The sequence below is a fragment of the Paramormyrops kingsleyae genome, chromosome 24 (genome assembly GCF_048594095.1).
Source record: "Paramormyrops kingsleyae isolate MSU_618 chromosome 24, PKINGS_0.4, whole genome shotgun sequence".
Lineage (NCBI taxonomy): Eukaryota > Metazoa > Chordata > Actinopteri > Osteoglossiformes > Mormyridae > Paramormyrops > Paramormyrops kingsleyae.
This window is the reverse complement of record NC_132820.1, coordinates 17,751,014-17,762,677: the sequence shown is the minus strand read 5'-3', so window position 1 is coordinate 17,762,677 and position 11,664 is coordinate 17,751,014.

Here is an 11,664-nt window from a genome sequence, read left to right as displayed (position 1 = left end):
TCTGGCTGAACTGTCAAAGCCGCCAAAACAGTGATATGTCTACAAGTGTTCTTAAGAACTCAATTATTTTCACTTCGGGGCCCGGATCATTCTCCGAGTTTCATTTCATATTCCAGTAGGATGCATGAGGCACCCTCAAGTATAAATTCCACCCAAATAACTGCAGAGAAGATTGAATTTTGTATCGATTTCCTGCAACGTGTCCCGTGGAAACTGCGATAACCTGAGAATGCAGAGCTATCCACTGGGATGCAAAAAAAAAAAAACGAGGAAAACAGTGTCTCTGCCAAAGGTCTGATTGAAATGCCACTCAGTTCAAGTCTGAAAATACCAGATTGCAATCATTCAGATGACTGAGGCTGATCGCGGGGATTTTTAGCGCTAATCGGTGCTTGATCAATACAGCCTGCGGTCGACTTGGTTTCCACGTCATCTGACATTTGATCCAGTAAACTGTGAATGTTCACTGCGTTTGAACTGCTTCCACTGCCTCCTGCATTAAGAATCATTCTCTCAATACTCCCCTTCAGAGCATTTCTCCTCCATCTAAAGCTGAAAGTTGACTGTCTGCATTTTTCTTAAGAGATTAATGCAAATCACCGATGTTCAGAATGTAATTTGGTGTTTGGGGAACGGTAATCACTGGCAGTCTAATTCCTGTGATCTCTGCTTCAGTAATTGGCACCGATGCCTAAATCACAACTCGAGGGCTCTTATCGTTTTACGGCAGTTGCTGGTACACAGAGAGAACACGAATTAACGAGTTTTATTCAAGTAGGTATAACCAAGCATATAATTACATGCTTAGTCATAAACGCCATTCACCCTCTGAAGAAAAAGTACAATGGAAAACACATCAAGCCAACTGATTTACAAAATCGCCATGCAAATTCATTATACCATTATAACAGCAAAAATACCTGCAGGTACAACATTTGTGATGTAGCGTGCAACAACATTGTAAACTGATGCCCATTTAACATGTTAAGACTGTGTTACGAATGTGCCTTGTTTGCTCTCCAGCCCTTAACTGAGTCAGCTCCGATTGCAGGTACTCACTTCAGATTCTGTCCTTGAGACCTGCCTGGTTGTTACCATATTTTTGCCATTTCTCAGCGTGAGCTTTCGCCTCTCTGAAATGTGGCAGGCCAGCCCCATTAATTCAGCAGCAGTGACGGGAATGAACACGGAGGAGCCTTCTTGCTGGCAAACCTCCGCCTTGGTTTCCCTTTCTTTCACCTTCACTTTCCGACTAGAGTAATGTGATATTGTTATTGACTCCTAGCTACGCTCCGGTCGTAGCTGACTAGCAAAGTAGCTTCTTCACCTTCCAACAAGAGTGAAGCATTTTTTTTTTTGTTCATGTTTAGCTACTAGCTGCAACCTGGAGACTCCTGGAGCACCAGAAACACTTTCACAGGCCTTTACAAAAGATACTTATTGTCTCTGTTTACATCTATATACTATTTACGGCTGTTTACATCTGCTGGACCTTTAACCTTAGTCCTGTGTTAGCTCTTTGTTCCTGTCTCTTATGTTAGATGGGTCGGTGCTTAAAATCAGCCATAAAATACCCTCACAACAATTATTTATCACCCAATTTGTATCTTACCTCTTGGTTACCTTGTTAGGCTTCCTTATCCATGAAAAGATTGGTTTTAATATTTTTGGTGTTTCTTTCTGGACCTTCCCTTTGACAGCATACCTCACATTTTCAATAAAAAAAATTATGGTAAAATAAACCTCAAGAGAATTATATAAATAAACTGAATTGGTCTTATCTTGCCTTACACGTGTGGGCATGCATTGCCTAGTGAAAAAAAAATGTTTTAATTTATTTTGTTTCGAGATTCCTGACAAATTCAAAAAGCCCTGATGCAGTACACAAATCTTTGTGGTGCTTTTATGCATTTTAAACTTAAAAACGGGTCGGTGCCGACCCCAACACCAGAGCTGTTATAATCTTGACCAGAGCATTTATAATTTAGTGAAAGTGGTCAGTAGACAGACAGATAGATGGATGGATGCTTTATTGATCCTGAAGGAAATTCCTTCATTCCATTCGGTCATTTCCCAGTACTATGCAGTGTGCCCGTTCACAGTTTCTTTGATGTAGGCTGTTTGTTATCTTAGGTTAGGTAGATAATATAAGTATTAGTTTTCCTTCGATCTCTCTGTCCCTTAAATTATTGATAATCGTACAGATTTGTTTTTGTACATTGTATATAAATTATTCCAAAACTCTGTATCTCTGTAATGTCTGTCCTGTCATAAATGTTGTATCGTCAGTCCAGGAGGAACATTACTTAATTTCACTGTACTGTACAAGGCTGGGGTGACAATACACCTTTGCTTCGCTTGACTTAACATGACGATGTGTGGGAAGACAGATTATTGCAAAGAAAATGTGTCAACATTATAATGCAGTTTAAAAGCATTCAGATCAGTAAGTCCCCAGGAGTGAGGTGCGTGATGGAAATGAGGTGTATGACTAAAAAACCTTGCAGGGTTATTTTTAAGATTAGGTTTAGGGTTAAAGTTCGATTTATGGTTAAAGTTAGATTTATGGTTAAGGTTAGGTTTACAGTTAAAGTTAGATTTATGGTTAAGGTTGGGGTTAAGCATGACTTGGCATGTGACGGATGCTGTTTTGTTCCCAAGGAATGAATGAACTGCTTACAATGACAGGACTTGTACACCCATAATGTGTTTGGAGGTCTCTGAGTGTGGAGATCTGCCATATCTGCCATATACACTCACCTAAAGGATTATTAGGAACACCATACTAATACGGTGTTTGACCCCCTTTCGCCTTCAGAACTGCTTTAATTCTACGTGGCATTGATTCAACAAGGTGCTGAAAGCATTCTTTAGAAATGTTGGCCCATATTGATAGGATAGCATCTTGCAGTTGATGGAGATTTGTGGGATGCACATCCAGGGAACGAAGCTCCCGTTCCACCACATCCCAAAGATGCTCTATTGTGTTCAAGAAACCAATTTGAAATGATTCGAGCTTTGTGACATGGTGCATTATCCTGCTGGAAGTAGCCATCAGATAATGGGTACATGGTGGTCATAAAGGGATGGACATGGTCAGAAACAATGCTCAGGTAGGCCGTGGCATTTAAATGATGCCCAATTGGCACTAAGGGGCCTAAAGTGTGCCAAGAAAACATCCCCCACACCATTACACCACCACCACCAAGCCTGCACAGTGGTAACAAGGCATGATGGATCCATGTTCTCATTCTGTTTACGCCAAATTCTGACTCTACCATTTGAATGTCTCAACAGAAATCGAGACTCATCAGACCAGGCAACATTTTTCCAGTCTTCATCTGTCCAATTTTGGTGAGCTCGTGCAAATTGTAGCCTCTTTTTCCTATTTGTAGTGGAGATGAGTGGTACCCGGTGGGGTCTTCTGCTGTTGTAGCCCATCCGCCTCAAGGTTGTGTGTGTTGTGGCTTCACAAATGCTTTGCTGCATACCTCGGTTGTAACGAGTGGTTATTTCAGTCAAAGTTGCTCTTCTATCAGCTTGAATCAGTCGGCCCATTCTCCTCTGACCTCTAGCATCAACAAGGCATTTTCGCCCACAGGACTGCCGCATGTCTTTGTAAACCCTAGAAATGGTCGTGCGTGAAAATCCCAGTAACTGAGCAGATTGTGAAATACTCAGACCGGCCCGTCTGGCACCAAGAACCATGCCACGCTCAAAATTGCTTAAATCACCTTTCTTTCCCATTCTGACATTCAGTTTGGAGTTCAGGAGATTGTCTTGACCAGGACCACACCCCTAAATGCATTGAAGCAACTGCCATGTGATTGGTTGATTAGATAATTGCATTAATGAGAAATTGAACAGGTGTTCCTAATAATCCTTTAGGTGAGTGTATATATGCACACAGTTCACTTTGCTATCAGCAGATTTAACTTGATGGGTTCTTGGCCCAAGCATACTCTCTGCAGCGTTTTCTCATCTTTTAAACGTCAATTTCCAGATTTTCATTGATATATATGATGAACAATCTTGTTTTCATTGCATTTGGCAACAAACTGTCTATTTAGAGCAGCTGCATCCTAATTCGGGCGGCTAGAGTGATTGATGGCGACTAAATGAAAGTGTCATTGTTCAGCCAAGCAGTGGATGTATGGTGCACATTTACACAGAAACACACCTGTCTTTGAAGAAGTAGTGAAAAAAAAAGTAAACAAAAGACTGAAACAGGTGCTCTAATCAAAGCTTGGCTGATTGCTCATCTCTACCTCCACATTTTTGAGATATCTAAGGATTTTCTCCAGCAAAAAGAATGTAATCCACCCAAAGCCACCGTATCTCACAGCGCAGAGTGTGTGTTGTTTACAGAGTGAAGAGTGCACTGTTTACATTCACCACAGAATTTGTGGGGAGCACAGGTACTGGTTCGACTGGTGATGGGCTTTCTGGGCAATAAATGTTCACTCACTATCATGAATAACATATTAATATGAATAAATGCTGTTTACAAGCTTATCTTAACCTATGTGGAACGATTGCTCATATATAAATAATCAATAATAATAATTAAGCATAGAAATGGAGAACAGTGTTGAATATAATCATTAGTTTAATAATGTCACCCATTTCACATTCTCGTGGTAGTCATTAACTCCTCATTTGCATATGACCTATATTCTGAACATTTGTTGCACCCAAACAGCAAGGCATGCGTTTGCACCCTGGCTTCTATGGTCTTAGGGGGCAGGAGTCACTGCTGTGCTGGCCAATCCCAGTCGGGCAGGCTAGGGGGCGCTGTGGGTGCACACGCAGGGCAGCTTTGAGGCAGCATTACAGTTCACTGCATCTTTTGGGCATCATGCAAAGAATCGGGGTGGGATCAAGTCATCATTCCAGGACAGGTGAGGTTCGTGCCAGATAGGGGCAGTGGTGGCTTAATGGTTGGGGAAGCGTGCTTGTAATTGAAAGATTCGAATCCCGGACCAGCAAGGCACCACTGAGGTACCCTGAGCAAGGTACCGTCCCCAAGCACTGCTCCTCGGGCGCTGAATTAGCTGCCCCCTGCTGTGTCATATATGGGTTAAATGCAGTGGTGTGTCAACATTGACCACAAAAAATGATAAAATACTGGAATAGACTAGTGGCACTTTATGAATCTCAGTGAGGAAATTCTCTTTTTGCCCCCTGCTTTCTTCTTCATGAAACATACATACAGGTGTGAGCCAGCTTGCTGTGTTTGTGTGTGTTGGGTTAATTTTCTTTCATTATTAAAGTGTACAGACAGTCTTGTTACAGGGTTTCTCTGCTTTTTATGAACTTTTTTTTCATGAAGTTTTCAACAAACTCTAATGACCTCCAATTAAAACTGTTACTGAGTGCAAGTAGTAGCAATTATGCTGCTTGAATTGAGTGACTGTAATTTAATATGTGTCTCAATATACGGAAGTCAGATAAAGTTAAAATACTGGCTATTTATAACTGTACTTTGCCCTTCTGCATTTTTCCTCTATTCCAGTGAATTTTCGGTACAGAAATCCGCTGGCATTGTGAGCTTCCACGACTTTCTATCATGTTTGCCCTTCTGTAAGATCGTGTAAGGACAAAAAAATCTAAATAATTACGAGGCCGAGGTAATGCTTTTATCATTAAGAAACATTCGTAATAAAAGGCACGGTAACATTTTCTCATAAAAATAAAAGGCTACACGATAACTGTAATTATGTCTTTCATCATATTGCCAAAACAATATTCTGATGTCAAAACAGTAACCTTAGAAAATGGTAAATACATTCTACTGTTTAATTACATGAAATTTCACACTTTGTTACTGAATCAAAGGCAATAAAGATCAGCAAATGCATTTTAGATTATGGATTGAAACTTTTTGAGGGCGGCATGGTTGGTGAATATTTACCACTCTTGTGTCACACCCCTAAGGCCAGGGTTCAAGTCTCTGCCTTGGCTCCATGAATGTGGAGTTTGCATGTTCTCCCCTAGTTGTTGTGGGGTTTCCTCTGGGTACTCCGCTTTCCCCCCTACAATCCAAAAACATGGAGTTACCAAATTGTCCATAGCTGTGCATGGTGGGTGAGTGTCCCATGCCATAGGTTCATGCCATAGGTTCATGCCCTGTCCTGTGTAATTCCCTGCCTTGTGCCCATAGCTTCTGGCATAGGGTTGTAACCCTGCATAGGACAAATGGGTATAGAGGATATGTGTATTAATGCTGATTGACTTCAGAGTATTTCTCTGTCCTGCAATTGGAGAAGGATCATTGTTCTGCGTCGTGTCCCTGTATTCCCTTTCTCCATAGGAGGCTTCTTCCCAGGCTTCCCAGGTGCAGGCTGTTTCTCGTTTCTCTCAGACTTCATGAATGTGTCTTTCCCCAGAGGTCTCAGTGAAACAGCTTCTGTGGACTCGCGTGGAAGGGACACGCAAGTATGTGTCATAAAACCAAAAGTGACAACTGATATAGCCCCTAATGTCCATCCATCTATCCATCCATCCATGCATCCATCCATTTTCTGCCGCTTATTTGAGGTTGGGGTTGTGGGGGTAGCAGTCTAAACAAGGATGCCCAGACCCCCCTCTCCACAGCCACCTCCTCCAGCTCATTTGGACAAATACCAAGGTGTTCCCAGGCCAGCTAAGAGACATAATCTCTCCAGCATGTCCTGCGTCTGCCCCGGGGCCTTCTGCTGGTTGGACATGCCTGAAAAAACTCCCCAGGGAAATGTCCAGGAGGCATCCTAGATCGATGTCCGACCTAATTCAGCTGGTTCCATTAGATAAGGAGGTGCAGCGACTCTAGTTTGACTCCTCCCAAATTTCTGAGCTCCTCTCCCTGTCTCTAAGGCGGAGCCCAGGCACCCTGTGAAGCAACCTCATTGTATCTATGATCTCGTTCTTTTGGTCAACACTGAGAGCTTGTGACCATAGGTGAGGGTAGGAACGCAGATCGACTACTAAATGAACAGCTTTGCATTTCGGCTCAGCTCTCTCTCAGCTCGCTGCACCAATCCATACACACTGGAGGTCACAGCTTTATATTACCTACAGGACCACATCATCTGCAAAAAGCAAAGATTCAGTCCTGAAGTCAACGAACTGGACTCTCTCCACCCATTGGCTGCACCTAGAAATTCTGTCCATAAAATTTACGACCTGAATGGATGACAAAGAGCAGCCCTGGTGGAGTCCAAGGCTCACAGGGAATAAGTCTGACTTACTGCTGGCAATGCGAACCAAAATCTCGCTCTGGATCTGCAGGGACCTAATGGCCTATAACAGCAGACCCTGTACCCCATACTCCCACAGCACCCCCCAGAGGACCCCCCCCTAGGAATACAATCATATGCCTTTTCCAAGGCCACAAAACACATGTAGACTGGTTGGGCAAACTCCCATGAACCCTCCAGTATCCCTGGGATATTAAAGATCTGGTCCAGTGTTCCACACTCAGGATGGAATCTGCACTGCTCCTCCTGGATCTCTGGTTCAACCATCAGACAGACCCTCCTCTCCAGTGCCCCGGCACAGACCTTCCCACGGAGGCTGAGAAGTGTGGTTTCCCTGGATCATATCCTCCGGTCCCCTTTCTTGAAGACTGGGACCACCCCTAGCTTTACCACTGAAGAGCATTTTAATTACCTCAGTGACACCGACCCTTGTATTGGGCTCCAAGGAAGGTGTGTCAGTAGGATTCTCCTTCCAATGCCTGACTGTATCCCCAGTTGAAGTCAATATCCCTGCTGTAAAATATGGGCAAACGCCTGTTATTCTCCATGGCCTCACTAAACTCCTCCCACACCTGAATTTTCACTTCCGCATTTGCCAAAGTCACATCCTGCTCGGCCTGCCGGTACCTGCCAGCTGCCTCCAGAGTCCCACTAGCTAACCAAGCACAGAAGGCCTCCTTCTTCAGTCTAACGACTCCCTTTTCCACTGATGTCCGCCACCCGGTTCAGGAATTGCCGCCACAACCGGCACCAATAACCTTACAGCCACAGCTCTGCACTGCCGCCTCAGCAATGGAGTCCCTCAGGAGCCAAGAGAAGTTCTGCCAGAGGTGTGACTTAAAGACCTCATGGACAAGACGAGGGTCTCCCAGCACACCCTCACTATACGTTGGGGTCAACCAGGTCTATCCGGCATCATCCCCCGCCATTGGATCCGACTCACAACCAGGTGAGGATCATTTGACAGCTCAGCTCCTTTCTTCAGGTGTCCAAGTGTCACAGATTTGAGGAAATTACAACAAATCGATCACCAAGCTATGACCTGGGGTGTCCTATTGCCAGGTGCACTTATGAACACCCTTATGCTCGGAAAAGATGTGGCTGTTGCAGAAATCCAATAAGAGAGCATCGCTCAGGTTACCCACATTAGCACTGACGTTCCCAAATAGAATAGCACTCCACCCAATTATCCAAGAAGACATACCTTGAACTGATGTTCAGTGCATAAATGCAGACAACAGTCAAAGCCTGTCTACTGACTCGTTCATGGGGGCGAACTGCAACACAGAAATTCTGAACTTTGAGTAGCCCCCACCCCTGCCCGGCACATCTCACCCAGGCCAACGCCAGAGTGGTATAGAGTCCAACCCCTCTGCAGGAGTTTGGTTCCAGAGTCTATACTGGCATTGAGGTGAGCCTGACTTTATCTAGATGGTAAATTTCCATCTCCCATATCATCTCCGGTTCCTTTCCCACCAGAGGTTATACATTCCATGTGCCTCAATAAACAATATGCCCTTATATTCTTATAAATTACACTTTTAATCTTAAAACTAAGTAGGGTCAAAGTGAACTTTCCTTAGATTGGTGGTGATGACTCACCTTTTATGTTATGCTGAGTCAGTGATGAGCCATGTGGAGACAGCAGCGGCAAAACTCAGCAGGCCCTCAACGTAAGTAGCTCTGCAGAGCATGCTGGGTAATTAAATGACCAGAAGGCAGGAGGTGTGATGTCAGAACGACAGCTTACCTATTGATTTAAGATTACTTTTATTTATAGATTCGCTGTAAAAACCTTAAGCCTTAATATGAAGGTATACGGTAGCTGTTATATATAGCCAAAGGTCTTTCACTTGCAGATACGGGAGCTCCACCTGTGGCAGATCTTCAGATCGTCAGAGCGGATCGGAGATGGGGGGCGATATGCCGGGCACGGCAGACTGCCATGAGTGCGGATTAATTAAAAAGCCCTGGAAGCAGTGCGGAATCCTCCGCGGAGGCGCTTTCGCTAATGACAGGGCCTGTGCGAGGCCGGCCATACCTGCCGAGAATAGGAATGGGAGGAAGTCAGCGGCGAGTCACTCCGGAGCCCCAGCGCTCCGTGACGGTGCCCTGGATCTGTGTCATGTGGGACTGGTCACCGTCAGACTGAGCAGGGAGATAATCCTTTGCTGCTATGAAGGCCAGCACAGCGCACAGATTACAGTGCCTGTTTGCGACTTGAATTTCAAATAAAGATTGAGACCCTACCCTCTATTCTCAGAAATAAATTAATATTATGTCATTTAAGCTAAATATGATCCTGACAGGTACAAAGAATACAGAAAATACAAAGAGTATATTTTATAATTGTATTAAAACGGTGCTAAGTGACATGCGTGTGACAGTTTGCTGTACACTGACTGACTGGCGTCCTGGGGGGGGGATCTTCTCCATGTCCCAGCTGCACACCGACGCCTGTCAGCACCCACAGGGCTACATAACACAGCCCACGGGGCAGGAGGTGGGAAGCTGACACACACCCATGGTGGGGAGTGTGATGTTGTCTTCACCGCTCAGAAGCTGTGAGGGGCGCTATATGCATATCTTGCGTTTCTCAATCAGGGGTCTTAGTTTATAGTTATTTTTATCTCCGTTAAGTCAGCTGGATGGTGAGGCTGACATGGGCGCAGAAATCAGTAAAAATTTGGTTATTACAGAGGAATGCTTATATAAGCCTATGCATTTTATTTACATACCAGACACTTTTAGCTAAAGCGTCATAGATTTTTCAGACAGCGGGGTCAGAGACAGTGGGGTCAGTCAGTCCCTGTAGTAGTTAGGGGGGGCATTACTCTGCCAAGCCTGGGATTTGAACTGGAAACCTTCTGGTTACAGGCACAGTGTGCTAGCCTGTTGAACAACACATCCCCCCCAAAAAAAGAGTGGTCTCTGGCTATCCTGTCTGCAAAGGCAGCTGGATTAAAATTATCAACCTGCCAATCACAGGCATGAAGCACCCAATAAGCATTGACCCAAACGGGATTCAAACACACAACCTACTGATCTAGACTCAGACATGCTACCACTGTGCCACAAGGTCAAATGCATTTTCTGTGGGCTTGTTTATGGCTAATAAAATACCCCCAGCCGGAGAGGAAAGCCATTTCCTACACATTCTGTTTCAATTTCATTATCAACTTGGTACTTTATTTCTACATGTATTCAGCTAATAGCCCACGGCCCAGCAATCTTCATTGGTTTTTCCACCAAAACATCTCTCTCTGTAATCTTCATAAAACTCGACATGCAAAGAAATCTCTTCTCATAGTTTTCTTATAGAGGATGTCAGCTGAAGGTGATACTATGAGGAAGATAGGTTTCAGTTTGCTGGAGACATGCAAGGGTCAGCCAATCAGAGGGTATGCTCTCAGCAAGGGGACGACTTCATGGCAAGGCTGAGAAACATCACAAACTCTGCGTCAATTTCTGGGTAGCAGTCCACCCTCTGCCGGTACACCTACTGTTCACATTTAACGACTTTAATTACTGAAACACATCCATCATCCAATCGCTTACCCTAGTCAGGATCACCGGCGGGACCTGGAGCCTATCGCAGGCACCACAGGACACCCAGAGCGGGATGCTGGATCCCGAGCGACATCATGAGAGTGGCTTTTCTGCACAGGAAGGGGAGGTTCCGTGATGTCATCGGCTCAGCCCTGCCGCCCCAGTCCATCCTCTCTCTGATTGGCTGATGGTGGATATCTGCAAGCACCAGTGCAGTCAGATCCCTTCAACAAATGTAAACGTATATCAGTCATTTTACGATGACTTTCAGTCAATATTACCCTGACTGAAAAGATTACATTTGCATCTTTTCAGTCAGGGTAATACTGCATGAAATCTTAGTTGTCTTAGAGAAGAAGGGAGCAGTATTTAGATTAAAATTCAGACCACCTTACTGACACTTTGCAAAAAGGCAAAACATTTTGTTTCTTATTCATATACTTTTTTGTTTTTAACATTTCAGTTCTCATTAGGCCAGGGAATTACAGTGAAACATACAAATAAACAGGGATTTCTGTAAAACAAATCACTTCATTCGCATTCAGGTTGCAGCTTGCGTCCGCGAATCGCGGAACACTCTTCCATTGTGAGAATCTGACGGCGGTAGGCTGGGGAGATGTATTCTCACACTTCATGTGTCATTAAGATGAATAATGTTTTCAGCACTGCACACATACTGCCACTATTGATAACAGTAAACCGTGCATCAGTATTTGCATGGACAGGACAGACAGTTATGGTATAATGAAAAAATACTGATTTTAAAGCTCTGAACATGGCAAATATGAGCAGGATTGAAGTTCTCCTGATTATGTGGACAGGGTGCCCAGTAAGGATGGCTGTGGAGGTGGAGGTAACAGATTACGCGATTCAACGG